Raw genomic sequence first — 15,379 nt, forward strand, 5'->3', positions numbered from 1 at the left:
TGTCTGCCCTTTAATGTTTACTTCTCCTTGAACAAGTGTGTATTTATGTTATGGATTTGCCTCCTGTGTTTGTTTGCTCTGAACAAAAATTGTAATATGTGTATCTGTATTCTGTTTTACATTGAGAATCATATTGAGGGGTGTAGGAAACTGGGTTTTTGTTGCAGTAGCCCCCCACTTTTTGCCTTGTATTTGATGCAACATTGACTGAAATGGTCTGGGTTCCTGCTAACCAGGTACCCAGTGCAGGGTTCTTTCCCCCAAACAAGATAACTGTACAATTGTTCCCAAATGTCAGTACCTTTAGCAGCCTTGTAAGTCACTAGTAAGAGGTACCCCTGGCTCCCAGGACATAAGTATTAAAGAGGGTCCCTCAGGGCTGCAATACATATCATGCCATCCTAAGAGACCCCGAACTATACCCATTCAAACTGCCATTGAAGGCTACATGAAATAGTGCAGACAAAATTGCAAACACAACATGGCACACAGCCTGTGTGTCATGTCCACTGACACTGCATGCAATGTATGTAAGTCACCCATACAGAATGCCTTTCAACCCTAAGGCAGGGCACATTATATTACATGTGTTGACATATCTGCATGAGCAGACATGTCCCTGCAATGTCTTTGCTGATTCTTGAGCAAAGTAAGTGAATAGGGAAGCCATTTAAGTACATGTGCTAGACACTGGAAATTACTAATTCACCAGCTACACAATGGCTTCACTGAAACCTATGGTGGTTGATATTAAACACCTCATATTAATGAACCCACACTGATTCCAGTGATGGATGTATTAATGCACGCACCCATAGGGCAGCTTAGAGGTGCCCCCTGAAAATCTCCCAGTCTCTCTGGTCGGGGCCAGCCTTCCATCACAGATACATGTATGTCCCCATAGGAGGAGAGCAAACTCCTTTCAGAGGTCAGGAACAATGTCTGCTCTGTCAGGTGGTCTTTACACCTGCTCCAAGCAGGACAGCTAGTAATCAGCATACCAAGGCCAGGGACTTCAAAGTCCCTACTGCCTTTGATATGCGACCCTGGCTTCCCCTGGTCCTGGGAGCTGGCACTTCCTGCCCTGAGGTCCATTTGGCATCAGGACAAGCAGGAAAATTATCTAGTCAGGAGGCTTTGTACACACTCAGTATAGTCACTCCATTAAGGTGGGCTACCTGATGTGAACATGAAATTCAGAATACCACCATCTTGGTTTTGGTAGAAATAGGCTCAGTGGGTCACGGTTATGCCTACTCCTCACAGGAAGTGGTCATTTAGAGGGTGTTGTCACTTTAAAGGTAGGTAGGCCATTGGCTACTACGTAACACTCCCCTAAATGCACCTAAAGTGCATATTTAGGAGGCACCTCTGATACCAGAAACTAGATTCTACTAGCCTACAAAGAAGGACACTGAAGAGCTGTGAAAAGCAAGAACCGAGGAGCAGCAACTGATTTGGTGCTAACCCTGCCGGCCTGGCTGCTGAACTCGATAATTGCACCAAAGTTGCCTCACCCTGTCGCTGTTTTGTCCTTCAGAAGCCTGGGAGGACTGCCAGAACTTCAAGGACCAACAGAAATCTCCCTTGGAGCAGAGGAGCTGCTTCCCTTCATGTTTGCAGGCACCAAAGATCAACCCAGGAGTCCCAATGCCCAAAAAAGCACTCCTACACCCAAGCCCCTCAGCCTGAGTCGAAATTGGCCAACAGTGGCAACGGGGCCCTGAGACCCTCAAGAGCTAAGCCCCACCCCCGTTAGGTTTGGCTAGACTGGTCCCCCAGTCCACCCCTGTAGCCTGTTTCTGCAGGCTGCCAAGAATCACAAGTATCTCCTGCAAGGCGAGTCTGCCAGGCAAAGACCCACTGCACACGAAGCCCCAAGTCCAAGTTGCTGTGAACCGATGGTGTGCCTGCGTGCCTGAGACCCCCAAGACCAGAGCCCCACTTTGGGTTCAGCCAGACTGGTCACTCAGTCACCATTTGGATCCTTTATTCCCCAAGAGATTTTCCCATTGAAGTGAAAGGACACCTGATGCTGTAACACACCTCTGCACCTAGACACCCCAGTGCCTTCTGAAGCAAGCTCTTGGTGCTACCTCGGCCCTGACCCATACTCATCTAAACTCCAGAAGACTGGACTTGTAAGTTGTTGGTAAGTGCCTGTATGCAGTACACCTCTGCACCTGAATGCTATATGGCCGAATGAGGGGACCTGTTGGTGCTGCCTTAGACCTAGCCCCTTACTTACCTTAACCGGCTCTGTGCCCTGGACGAGATGATCTCGTTCAAGGCTACAGTTCCCCTGTGCCTTGGACGAGATCATCTCATCCTAGGCACAGGGGAACTTGGGGGAGCGCTAGCGCGCCCCTCGTGCACCACCCTCCCCCCCCCAGGCGGGGATGGAAGGGGAAGACCTTCCCCTTCCACCCCCGCCCCCCCCCACGGCAATCCGATGACGTCCATCTAGTGTTGCCGGGCGCGCTGGAAGCCATTTGCTTCCAGCGCGTCTTTGGAGAAGGACGTCTCAGGTGAGTCCTCTCCGTTTTTGGGGGGCGGTGAAAACAGACACGGGGGAAAGGAAAGGGTTTTTCCTTTCCCCCTGTGCCTGTTTTCATAAGATTCCTGCTCCACGATCGCGGGCAGGGCCCGCGATCGTGGAGCAGGAATCTCCACTAGCCACCAGGGATTTTCTTTTTTGTTTATTTTGGGGGCGACCCCTTGGGCAAGGGTCGCCCCCCGGGGCAATTATTTTTAGTATTTCACCCCCCCCCGGGGGCAGATCCGCCGATTTTTCGGTGGATCTGCCCCCAGGGGGGGGGGGGGGGGCGAAAACCACTAGACACCAGGGATATTGTTTTTTATGTTTATTTTGGGGGCGACCCCTTGGGCAAGGGTCGCCCGCCCCGGGGGCAATTTTTTTGGGTATTTCGCCCCCCCTGGGGGCAGATCCGCCGATTTTTCGGCGGATCTGCCCCCAGGGGGGGGGCGAAAACCACTAGACACCAGGGATGTTTATGTTTGAAGTGTATTTTGGGGGCGACCACTTGGGCAAGGGTCGCCCCCCCCGGGGGCAATTTTTTTTTGTATTTCGCCCCCCCCCTGGGGGCAGATCTGCCGATTTTTCGGCGGATCTGCCCCCAGGGGGGGGCAAAAACCACTAGACACCAGGGAATTTATTATTTGTGTGTATTTTGGGGGCGACCCCTTGGGCAAGGGTCGCCCCTCCGGGAGCAATTTTTTTTTGTATTTTGCCCCCCCCGGGGGCAGATCCGCCGATTTTTCGGCGGATCTGCCCCCAGGGGGGGCGAAAACCACTAGACACCAGGGATGTTATATTTTGTGTATATTTTGGGGGCGACCCCTTGGGCCAGGGTCGCCCCCCCGGGGGCAATTTTTTTTTGTATTTCGCCCCCCCCCTGGGGGCAGATCTGCCAATTTTTTGGCGGATCTGCCCCCGGGGGGGGGGGGGGGACAAAAACCACTAGACACCAGGGATTTTATTTTTGTTGTGTATTTTGGGGGCGACCCCTTGGGCAAGGGTCGCCCCCCCCCCCGGGGGCAGATCCGCCGATTTTTTCGGCAGAGCTGCCCCTAGGGGGGCGAAAACCACTAGACACCAGGGATGTTATATTTTGTGTATATTTTGGGGGCGACCCCTTGGGCCAGGGTCGCCCCCCCGGGGGCAATTTTTTTTTTTATTTCGCCCCCCCCTGGGGGCAGATCTGCCAATTTTTTGGTGGATCTGCCCCCGGGGGGGGGGGGCAAAAACCACTAGACACCAGGGATTTTATTTTTGTTGTGTATTTTGGGGGCGACCCCTTGGGCAAGGGTCGCCCCCCCCCCCCCCCCCCGGGGGCAGATCCGCCGATTTTTTCGGCAGATCTGCCCCTAGGGGGGCAAAAACCACTAGACACCAGGGATTTATTTTTATTGTAAAGTTTTTTGGGGGGGCGCCCCACTGGGGGCTATTTTTTTGTATTTCGCCCCCCCCCCTGGGAGCAGATTGCCAATTTTTGGGCTGATCTGCCGTCAGGGGGGAGGGGGGGCGAAATCCACTAGACACCAGGGATTTTGTCTTTATTGTTTATTTTGGGGGCAACCCCTTGGGCAAGTGTCTCTCCCCTGGGGAGCTATTTTTTTTTTCTGTTTCGGCCCCCCCGATGGCAGACCAGCCATTTTTTGGACGATCTGGCCCCGGGGGGGGTGGAAGCACACTAGGCGCCAGGGATTGTGTGCTGTGTGTGTGTGTGTGGTATGTGTTTGGGGGCACCCCTTGGGCAACGGTCGCCCCCCTAAGGTGGGGAAAAATCGTATTGGCCATCTCTGCCCCTAATTTTGTAGGCCCATCTGCCCCCAAGGAGGGCAGAAACCACCAATACGGCAGGGATTTTTTTGTTTTGTGCTGGGGGTGCCCCCTTTGGGAAGGGTCGCCCCCTAAAAGGGGGCACAGAGGTGTTGCCCATTTCTGCCCCCCTTGGGGGCAGATTGGCCAATTTGTTTACGCCCATCTACCCCCGAGGGGGGCAGGATCCACTTAGGTACCAGGGACAACTTCTAACTTCTTGGTGGTGGGGTGTTTGTCAACTGGCAAAGTATTTGTATTTGTGATTATAACAATTTATTTCTTCTTTTTCTTCTAGTTCAATGCTTTTGCTTCCTTTGCTGTGGATCTTTGCGGTTTTGGCAGTAGTTGTCCTGTGGTTTGCATAGTTGCATGTTTTAGGTAAGTGAAAGCAATTTACTCCAAAGGAGTATTGTTGACATGCATGAATTACATGTTTGTAGGTGGGGTACTAAATGCAGTATTGTGTGTTTGACATTGTCCTTAGATTTGAGCACAGTGATGTTTGTGTTGTCATATGTCTAATTTGCTTTTTTCTTTTTTCTTTTTAGTGGGATATCATTGGTGATTGCTTTGTCTGTGCAGAGTAGTTGCTTGGTGAGTAGCTATTTCAGGCAACTGAGTGGTATAGTTTTTTGTAGTACATAACTCTTTGTGATAAAGCTACACTTTGTTTATTACTTATTTTAGTGCTAGTTGTTGTTGGCAATCCATTTGTTGTTAGGATCATGGCTAGCCGCAAAGTGACCGCTCAGCAGGTTGTTCGCATGCTCTTTGAGTCATCTTCAGACCATGATTACGACACTGACTCTGCATCTGAGGCAGAGGAGGAAGCAGGAGATTCTGGAAGTGAGTTTTCTGTCCGAGAGTATTCTTCTGATGAGGAAGCTACTCTCAGTGCAGATGAAGGGCCTGTGTTAGAGGAGGACATTGATGTGCCAAGAGTGCAGCAGCCTGGGGCTGAAGGGTTTCCCATTGGAAGACCTGACACCTGGATTGCCCCAAACATGGAGCAGCCACAGTTACCTGCATTTACTGGTCTCCCAGGGTGTAGAGTTAATACGGAAAACTTTCTGCCTGTCCATTTCTTTCACTTGTTTATGGACGATGTATTTTTGGAAGAGATTGTGGAGCAGACAAATGTGTATGCAGAGCCATATTTGCGGGACAACGCTGCCAGACTTAAGCCTCAGTCTAGAGCTACTCATTGGGTTCCCACATATCTGGAAGAGATGAAAAGGTTTTTAGGTTTGTCTTTTTTGATGGGGTTGATCAGGAAGCCGTCACTGGCTTCTTATTGGTCTACTAGTCCCTTGATGGCAACTGCTATATTTCCTACAACTATGACACGTAATCGGTATTTGCTTCTTCTTCGTATGCTGCATTTTGTAGACAATGCTTTAGCCTTGCCACGAGATTATCCTGATTGTGACCGCCTTTTTAAGATTAGGCCTGTCCTTGATCATTTTGTAGATCGGTTTTCAGAGGTCTATGTTCCAGGCAAAGAGATAAGTGTGGACGAGTCTTTGGTCCTTTTCAAGGGGCGTTTAGTTTTTAAGCAGTACATTCCTAGTAAGAGGGCACGGTATGGGATTAAATTGTATCTGCTGTCAGAAAGCAGTACAGGATATGTGTATAATTTCCGGGTCTACACTGGTAGGGATTCCAGTATTGACCCTCCTGGTTGTCCGGCCACTTTTGGAGTTAGCGAAAAAATTGTGTGGGAACTTGCTAGACGGCTGTTTAACAAAGGTCACCATTTGTACGTAGATAATTTCTACACTGGAGTGCAGTTGTTCAAGGAGTTGTTTAGGGTGGATACTGTAGCTTGTGGCACAATCCGTTCTAACCGGAAAGGCTATCCAAGGGAGCTTGTCTGTAAAAAACTTGAGAGGGGACAGTGCAGTGCCTTGTGGAATAATGAGCTGCTAGCTCTGAAATTTTCAGACAGGAGGGATGTGTACATGCTATCGACCATCCATGATGAGAGTACTTCCCCTGTGGCTGTTTGGGGTCAGGTTGCGGAAGTGCGCGAACCTGCATGCATTTTGGACTACAATAGGCACATGGGTGGTGTTGATCAGAGGTTGGAACCTTACACTGCTCTTCGTAAGTCTTATGTGTGGTATAAAAAGTTGGCCCTACATTTATTTCATTTGGCAACTTTTAATGCCTTTATTGTATACAAGGATTGTTCACCTGAGTCAAGGATGACATTTGTTAAATTTCAGGAGTCGGTGATAGAAAGCCTTATTGTGGTTGAACCGGCAAGAGTTCCTAGAGTAAAAGTGGTGGAGGATATGGCTAGATTGAAAGATCAGCACTTTCCAGATCACATTCCTCCCACTCCCAAAAAAAACATGCCCACAAAGAAATGTAGAGTATGTGCCCGGAGATTAATCCGGAGGGAGAGCCGGATGTACTGCCCCGAATGCCCTTAAAAGCCTGGGCTGTGTGTTCCCGGTTGTTACAGAAGTTACCATACCCCAAAACATTTCTGGGAAATACCTTGAGCGTAAGCTGTCTGTTTTATATTTTCATATGTTTCACTGTTGGCATCTCTGCCATGTATTTAGTTAGAGCTTTTGTGTTTGTAGTTTTGTGCTTATTTTATAATTAGTGGTTTCTTTGTTGTTTATAAACAAAAAAAGTGAGGGTGGTGTGCTTGGGGTGGCGCTTGGCTGGCGGTGTGCTTGGGGTGGCGCTTGGCTGGCGGTGTGCTTGGGGTGGCGCTTGGCTGGCAGTGTGCTTGGGGTGGCGCTTGGCTGGCGGTGTGCGTGGGGTGGTGCTTGGCTGGCGGTGTGCGTGGGGTGGCGCTTGGCTGGCGGTGTGCGTGGGGTGGCGCTTAGCTGGCGGTGCCAGCCAAACGCCAGTCCACACTCCCATCAGCTGGTGTGATTCTTGTATCAGGCATGTGGGCGTATGTAAGTGAAGTGCCCTTGAGTGGCGCGGTCTGTCGATGTGAGTGTTGTAATGTGCTAGGCCCGTGGCTGGCGGTGTGAATGGTCTTGTGCGTGTCATGTATGAAAGGTGTGTGAATGGACTGTAAAGCGGTTGGTGCCTTGTTGCGGCTTTACAGCTCACGAGCTGTGAGTCATTGGTTCAGTTTTTTGCCTTTCAGTTATTAGCAGTGCATTTCATTTTTGTGAAATCTCTTGTTAATAAAATTTGATCCACTGAACCATCACTCACCCTCGTGCCAAATCCAACCAGTATGTGTGGTAAAAATGACAAAACCTGCTCCGCTGTAATCAGGCGTCGCAGCACACCTGTGACACGCTAGGTGCCTCGGGTGGGACCCCAATGATGAAGCATGCCACCAACTTGGTTGGTGGGTGAGGAGTCTTCTTCACATAACCTAAGTGTGTTTCTTTTCACAATTTTAGTGTTTGGCACATCACGGACGTATGTGCACACATCAATATGATATATTACAAAAATACCTGTTTTGGGGGGGGAGGGCCCACCTATGTTTTTGGTCCTGGGTGCGGCCTTCATCTAGGGAAACCTACAAAACCCAGAATTTTTTTAAAACTAGACACCCCAAGGAGTCCAGGGAGGTGTTGCTTGCGTGACTCCCCCAACATTTTCTTACCCAGGCTCCTCTGTAAACCTCAAAATTTGCATAAAAAAGCATATTTTGCTGACTTTTCTTAGTAGAATCACCGCTCCAGCAGAAAATTCCTACTCCCCAGTTTTCCCCTCAGTCTCCCAAGTAAAATGACACCTCACTTATGTGGGTCCCCAAAGCAGAGACCGTCTAAAGATGTATAAAAGAATATGCCCTTATAAACTCGCTGTGCTATCCCTTCTATCTCTTCAAGTTTTGGGCCCTATTCTGTTGCAGGCACCTGGCCCACCCACACAAGTGAGGTATCATTTTTATCGGGAGACTTGGGGGAATGCTGGGTGGAAGGAAATTTGTGGCTCCTCTCAGATTCCAGAACTTTCTGCCACCGAAATGTGAGGAAAATGTGTTTTTTTAGCCAAAGTTTGAGGTTTGCAATGGATTCTGGGTAACAGAACCTGGTCCGAGCCCCACAAGTCACCCCATCTTGGATTCCCCAAGGTCTTTAGTTTTCAAAAATGCACAGGGTTGGTAGGTTTCCCTAGGTGCCGGCTGAGCTACAGGCCAAAATCCACAGGTAGGCACTGTTTTCTTTCAAAAAATGGGATGTGTCCACGGCGCGTTTTGGGGCCTTTCCTGTCGCGGGGGCTAGGCCTACCCACACAAGTGAGATATAATTTTTATCGGGAGACTTGGGGGAATGCTGGGTGGAAGGAAATTTGTGGCTCCTCTCAGATTCCAGAACTTTCTGCCACAGAAATGTGAGGAACATGTGTTTTTTTAGCCAAATTTTGAGGTTTGCAAAGGATTCTGGGTAACAGAACCTGGTCCGAGCCCCGCAAGTCACCCCTCCTTGGATTCCCCTAGGTCTCTAGTTTTCAGAAATGCACAGGTTTGGTAGGTTTCCCTAGGTGCCGGCTGAGCTAGAGGACAAAATCTACAGGTAGGCACTTCGCAAAAAACACCTCTGTTTTCTTCCAAAATTTTGGATGTGTCCACCTTGCGCTTTGGGGCGTTTCCTGTCGCTGGCGCTAGGCCTACCCACACAAGTGAGGTATCATTTTTATCGGGAGGCTTGGGGGACCGCTGGGTGGAAGGAAATTTGTGGCTCCTCTCAGATTCCAGAACTTTCTGCCACAGAAATGTGAGGAACATGTGTTTTTTTAGCCAAATTTTGAGGTTTGCAAAGGATTCTGGGTAACAGAACCTGGTCCGAACCCCGCAAGTCACCCCTCCTTGGATTCCCCTAGGTCTCTAGTTTTCAGAAATGCACAGGTTTGGTAGGTTTCCCTAGGTGCCGGCTGAGCTAGAGGCCAAAATCTACAGGTAGGCACTTCACAAAAAACACCTCTGTTTTCTTCCAAAATTTTGGATGTGTCCACGTTGCGCTTTGGGGTGTTTTCTGTCGCGGGCGCTAGGCCTACCCACACAAGTGAGGTATCATTTTTATCGGGAAACTTGGGGGAACGCTGGGTGTAAGGACATTTGTGGCTCCTCTCAGATTCCAGAACTTTCTGCCACAGAAATGTGAGGAACATGTGTTTTTTTAGCCAAATTGTGAGGTTTGCAAAGGATTCTGGGTAACAGAACCTGGTCCGAACCCCGCAAGTCACCCCTCCTTGGATTCCCCTAGGTCTCTAGTTTTCAGAAATGCACAGGTTTGGTAGGTTTCCCTAGGTGCCGGCTGAGCTAGAGGCCAAAATCTACAGGTAGGCACTTCACAAAAAACACCTCTGTTTTCTTCCAAAATTTTGGATGTGTCCACGTTGCGCTTTGGGGTGTTTCCTGTCGCGGGCGCTAGGCCTACCCCCACAAGTGAGGTATCATTTTTATCGGGAGACTTGAGGGAACGCTGGGTGGAAGGAAATTTGTGGCTCCTGTCAGATTCCAGAACTTTCTGCCACAGAAATGTGAGGAACATGTGTTTTTTTAGCCAAATTTGGAGGTTTGCAAAGGATTCTGGGTAACAGAACCTGGTCCGAGCCCCGCAAGTAACCCCTCTTTGGATTCCCCTAGGTCTCTAGTTTTCAGAAATGCACAGGTTTGGTAGGTTTCCCTAGGTGCCGGCTGAGCTAGAGGCCAAAATCTACAGGTAGGCACTTCGCAAAAAACACCTCTGTTTTCTTCCAAAATTTTGGATGTGTCCACGTTGCGCTTTGGGGCGTTTCCTGTCGCTGGCGCTAGGCCTACCCACACAAGTGAGGTATCATTTTTATCGGGAGACTTGGGGGAACGCTGGGTGGAAGGAAATTTGTGGCTCCTCTCAGATTCCAGAACTTTCTGCCACAGAAATGTGAGGAACATGTGTTTTTTTAGCCAAATTTTGAGGTTTGCAAAGGATTCTGGGTAACAGAACCTGGTCCGAGCCCCGCAAGTCACCCCTCCTTGGATTCCCCTAGGTCTCTAGTTTTCAGAAATGCACAGGTTTGGTAGGTTTCCCTAGGTGCCGGCTGAGCTAGAGGACAAAATCTACAGGTAGGCACTTCGCAAAAAACACCTCTGTTTTCTTCCAAAATTTTGGATGTGTCCACCTTGCGCTTTGGGGCGTTTCCTGTCGCTGGCGCTAGGCCTTCCCACACAAGTGAGGTATCATTTTTATCGGGAGACTTGGGGGACCGCTGGGTGGAAGGAAATTTGTGGCTCCTCTCAGATTCCAGAACTTTCTGCCACAGAAATGTGAGGAACATGTGTTTTTTTAGCCAAATTTTGAGGTTTGCAAAGGATTCTGGGTAACAGAACCTGGTCCGAACCCCGCAAGTCACCCCTCCTTGGATTCCCCTAGGTCTCTAGTTTTCAGAAATGCACAGGTTTGATAGGTTTCCCTAGGTGCCGGCTGAGCTAGAGGCCAAAATCTACAGGTAGGCACTTCACAAAAAACACCTCTGTTTTCTTCCAAAATTTTGGATGTGTCCACGTTGCGCTTTGGGGTGTTTTCTGTCGCGGGCGCTAGGCCTACCCACACAAGTGAGGTATCATTTTTATCGGGAGACTTGGGGGAACGCTGGGTGTAAGGACATTTGTGGCTCCTCTCAGATTCCAGAACTTTCTGCCACAGAAATGTGAGGAACATGTGTTTTTTTAGCCAAATTGTGAGGTTTGCAAAGGATTCTGGGTAACAGAACCTGGTCCGAACCCCGCAAGTCACCCCTCCTTGGATTCCCCTAGGTCTCTAGTTTTCAGAAATGCACAGGTTTGGTAGGTTTCCCTAGGTGCCGGCTGAGCTAGAGGCCAAAATCTACAGGTAGGCACTTCACAAAAAACACCTCTGTTTTCTTCCAAAATTTTGGATGTGTCCACGTTGCGCTTTGGGGTGTTTCCTGTCGCGGGCGCTAGGCCTACCCCCACAAGTGAGGTATCATTTTTATCGGGAGACTTGAGGGAACGCTGGGTGGAAGGAAATTTGTGGCTCCTGTCAGATTCCAGAACTTTCTGCCACAGAAATGTGAGGAACATGTGTTTTTTTAGCCAAATTTTGAGGTTTGCAAAGGATTCTGGGTAACAGAACCTGGTCCGAGCCCCGCAAGTAACCCCTCTTTGGATTCCCCTAGGTCTCTAGTTTTTAGAAATGCACAGGTTTGGTAGGTTTCCCTAGGTGCCGGCTGAGCTAGAGGCCAAAATCTACAGGTAGGCACTTCGCAAAAAACACCTCTGTTTTCTTCCAAAAATTTGGATGTGTCCACGTTGCGCTTTGGGGCGTTTCCTGTCGCTGGCGCTAGGCCTACCCACACAAGTGAGGTATCATTTTTATCGGGAGACTTGGGGGAACGCTGGGTGGAAGGAAATTTGTGGCTCCTCTCAGATTCTAGAACTTTCTGCCACAGAAATGTGAGGAACATGTGTTTTTTTAGCCAAATTTTGAGGTTTGCAAAGGATTCTGGGTAACAGAACCTGGTCCGAGCCCCGCAAGTCACCCCTCCTTGGATTCCCCTAGGTCTCTAGTTTTCAGAAATGCACAGGTGTGGTAGGTTTCCCTAGGTGCCGGCTGAGCTAGAGGCCAAAATCTACAGGTAGGCACTTTGCAAAAAACACCTCTGTTTTCTTCCAAAATTTTGGATGTGTCCACGTTGCACTTTAGGGCGTTTCCTGTCGCGGGCGCTAGGCCTACCCACACAAGTGAGGTATCATTTTTATCGGGAGACTTGGGGGAACGCTGGGTGGAAGGAAATTTGTGGCTCCTCTCAGATTCCAGAACTTTCTGCCACAGAAATGTGAGGAACATGTGTTTTTTTAGCCAAATTTTGAGGTTTGCAAAGGATTCTGGGTAACAGAACCTGGTCCGAGCCCCACAAGTCACCCCTCCTTGGATTCCCCTAGGTCTCTGGTTTTCAGACATGCACAGGTTTGGTAGGTTTCCCTATGTGCCGGCTGAGCTAGAGGCCAAAATCTACAGGTAGGCACTTCGCAAAAAACACCTCTGTTTTCTTCCAAAATTTTGGATGTGTCCACGTTGCGCTTTGGGGCGTTTCCTGTCGTGGGCGCTAGGCCTACCCACACAAGTGAGGTATCCTTTTTATCGAGAGACTTGGGGGAACGCTGGGTGGAAGGAAATTTGTGGCTCCTCTCAGATTCCAGAACTTTCTGCCACAGAAATATGAGGAACATGTGTTTTGTTAGCCAAATTTTGAGGTTTGCAAAGGAACATAGATTAGCAAAACAAGTGCTATTGCCCCTTGTCTTTCTCTACATTTTTTCCTTCCAAATATAGGAGAGTGTGTAAAAAAGACATCTAATTGAGAAATTCCCTGTAATTCACGTGCTAGTATGGACACCCCGGAATTCAGAGATGTGCAAATAACCACTGCTCCTCAACACCTTATCTTGTGCCCTTTTTGGAAATGCAACGGTTTTCTTGATAGCAATTTTTTACTCTTTATATTTCAGCAAATGAATTGCTGTATACCCGGTATAGAATGAAAACGCACTGCAGGGTGCAGCTCATTTATTGGCTCTGGGTTCCTCGGGTTCTTGATGAACCTACAAACCCTATATATCCCCGCAACCAGAGGAGTCCAGCAGACGTAACGGTATATTGCTTTCGATAATCTGTCATTGCAGGGAAAAGTTACAGATTAAAACGTAGATAAAAATTGATGGTTTTTTCACCTCACTTTCAATATCTTTCTTTTCAGCTGCTATTTTCTGTAGGAAACCCTTGTAGGATCTACACAAATGACCCCTTGCTGAATTCAGAATTTTGTCTACTTTTCAGAAATGTTTAGGTTTCTGGGATCCAGCATTGGTTTCATGCCCATTCCTGTCACTGACTGGAAGGAGGCTGAAAGCACAAAAAATTGCAAAAATGGGGTATGCCCCAGTAAAATGCCAAAATTGTGTTGAAAAATTGGGTTTTCTGATTCAAGTCTGCCTGTTCCTGAAAGCTGGGAAGCTGCTGAGTTTAGCACTGCAAACCCTTTGTTGATGCCATTTTCAGGGGGAAATCCACAAGCCTTCTTCTGCAGCCACTTTTTCCATTTGTTTTTAAAAAAACGAACTTTTCACTGTATTTTGGCCAATTTCTTGGCCTCCTTCAGGGGAACCCACAAAGTCTGGGTACCTCTAGAATCCCTAGGATGTTGGAAAAAAAGGACGCAAATTTGGCTTGGTTAGCTTATGTAGACAAAAAGTTATGAGGGCCTAAGCGCAAACTGCCCCAAATAGGCAAAAAAAGGCCTGGCACAGGAGGGGGAAAAGGCCTGGCAGCGAAGGGGTTAACACCTGAAGAACAATTTTGTAAGTTGTTGTCAGGTACCCATATGCAGTATATGTTTATTTTCTCATAGGATAACATTACTGAAATAAAGTCAATGCAAGTATATTTGCTGTATACTTCAAAACTGCTAACTTAAAAAGTAAGTACCTAATAATGAACTTCTTGGTGTATAAAACTATATAATAATAATATGCTCTATTTTTCTAAATTGATGTGAATTTCCTTCTTGAGAATGTGTGTCTCATTTATTGACTTAATGTATGCAACAAACATCTAACAGTCCCCTTTGATAAGCCTAAACTGTTGGGTCCCCTTTGATAAGCCTAAGCTGTTGGACCACACTACCACAAACAGAGCACTTGGGATTTTGAAAGAAAGCTCTGTCCACTTCTAACGGGATACCTGGACTCCTTAGACAGCATACTTCTCTAAGTGTACTATATAAAGAGCTAGCTTCCTGCAAGGTGTTTTTCTTTTGAATGGGTTAACGTGTCTCACATGCCTTTGGTTTGATCTTGGGCGTGCATTTGTCAACATGTGCTTAAGGCACTCAATTGTTACCTAATTGTGTTCCAATATTTTGTCCTGTGATTACTTGCTTGAATAAACATGGTAATGGAGACGCTTGCAATTGTAGGACGTGTTCTCCTATAGTGTAAGCAAAAAATCAGTGTTGATGCCAACTTCCCGATTCCTTACTCGATGTGTAAATAACTTCCCCATATCAAATATCCATATTTGTATGGCGATGGCCTGCATGGTAACTCTGTCATCGCACTCATGGCAATATAAACTTTTCTCATTTAGGCCCTTAAAGTTTGTTGGGTAGCTTCTTTGTTTTCATTTATTATTATTTATTCATAAGTACAGGCTATTATGTATTTCACTTGCAAAATTAGAACTTTAACAAGAAATAAAAACGGTAGATATCTTTTCATAGTACTCAAAGGAGTTCATCATTTCTAAAGCTGTATTCACCTCGTGACATTCAAAGATCCGATTGAAAGGTTAGCCATAAATAGGTTAGTATAAGCAGGGCTTAACGTGGCTTAAGAATCGTTTATATTTGTCCACTAACATATCGAAAAACAAAGTGTGCACAGACTTTTGCTTGCTTAATCAATTCTTGTCACCCTGAACGCATCTAACACTGGGATCGCAGAACAGCAGTTCAGATATCAACAAAAAGTTGCAATAACCTGCACCATAAATATCTTAATCGTGCAGTGGATAATAAGGAGGAAAACAGAGAAACTGTACTCAACAAAGGAATCTCTTCAGCACATTCTAGAGGGAGCTTTACTGAAAGATCGCCACCGATAAGACCTCCTATAATTTAAACACGTACTGGCTTTATCAACGACATCTGAAAAAGGAATATCCAGAAAATGAAAATACCCACCACTTCGATCCATACCTCTGTTTTGGGATTCCAGAATTTAAGAGCTATTGCCTGTAAAGGTTCAGACAGAACAGGCTCATAACTTATCTGAGTTTGTAGTGTCAACACCAACCCAGCTTAAGCTGCTAAACAGTGTCCACCACTACAGGGAACCCAGGCTAACCCACCACCCCAACAACAACAGGGATCTGGGGGCAGTGGCAGTGGGCACACGGTCCAGGGGACGGAGTCCCAGGAACACAGGGGAACTGGGAGGGCTGCTGTGCGACAGGGGGAGGACAGGCCAAGGGAACCCACTCTCCACGAGGCCCTCTCCAACATCATGGGAGCCTACCACTATTCCCAGGAGACGATGGC

The sequence above is a fragment of the Pleurodeles waltl genome, chromosome 2_2, assembly GCF_031143425.1.
Source record: "Pleurodeles waltl isolate 20211129_DDA chromosome 2_2, aPleWal1.hap1.20221129, whole genome shotgun sequence".
Taxonomy (NCBI): Eukaryota; Metazoa; Chordata; class Amphibia; order Caudata; family Salamandridae; genus Pleurodeles; species Pleurodeles waltl.